The sequence below is a fragment of the Pterocles gutturalis genome, unplaced genomic scaffold (assembly GCF_000699245.1).
Source record: "Pterocles gutturalis isolate BGI_N339 unplaced genomic scaffold, ASM69924v1 scaffold24130, whole genome shotgun sequence".
Lineage (NCBI taxonomy): Eukaryota > Metazoa > Chordata > Aves > Pterocliformes > Pteroclidae > Pterocles > Pterocles gutturalis.
The window spans coordinates 1-333 of NW_010138899.1; positions in this window are offsets into that span (position 1 = coordinate 1).

Consider the following 333-nt stretch of genomic DNA (forward strand, 5'->3'; position numbering starts at 1 on the left):
ATGCAGCCGTGGGAAGATGCAGGGGGGTGTGTGGTTTGCACCCCATGACTGCTGCTCTGGCCCCTCCGGCCCCGGTGGCTTTCCAGCTGCGCCCCTCTAGCGTCGGCTCTCACTGCAATTGTGCAGCCGGGGGGTCCCGCTCCTGCCTGCGCCGGCTTCCCATGCCTTCCCCCTTGCTGCTGCTGGGTGAGCTTGATGCCAAAGCCCTGTCTTCTTCTGGCTGTAGACTCTGTGCTGTGCCTTCTCCCAGCCTGCACCAGAGCTGCTGGTGCTCGGGTGACGCCATTTGGGATCCACGGGCGCAGCAAGCGCTGGGGTCTCTCAGCGGGCCTG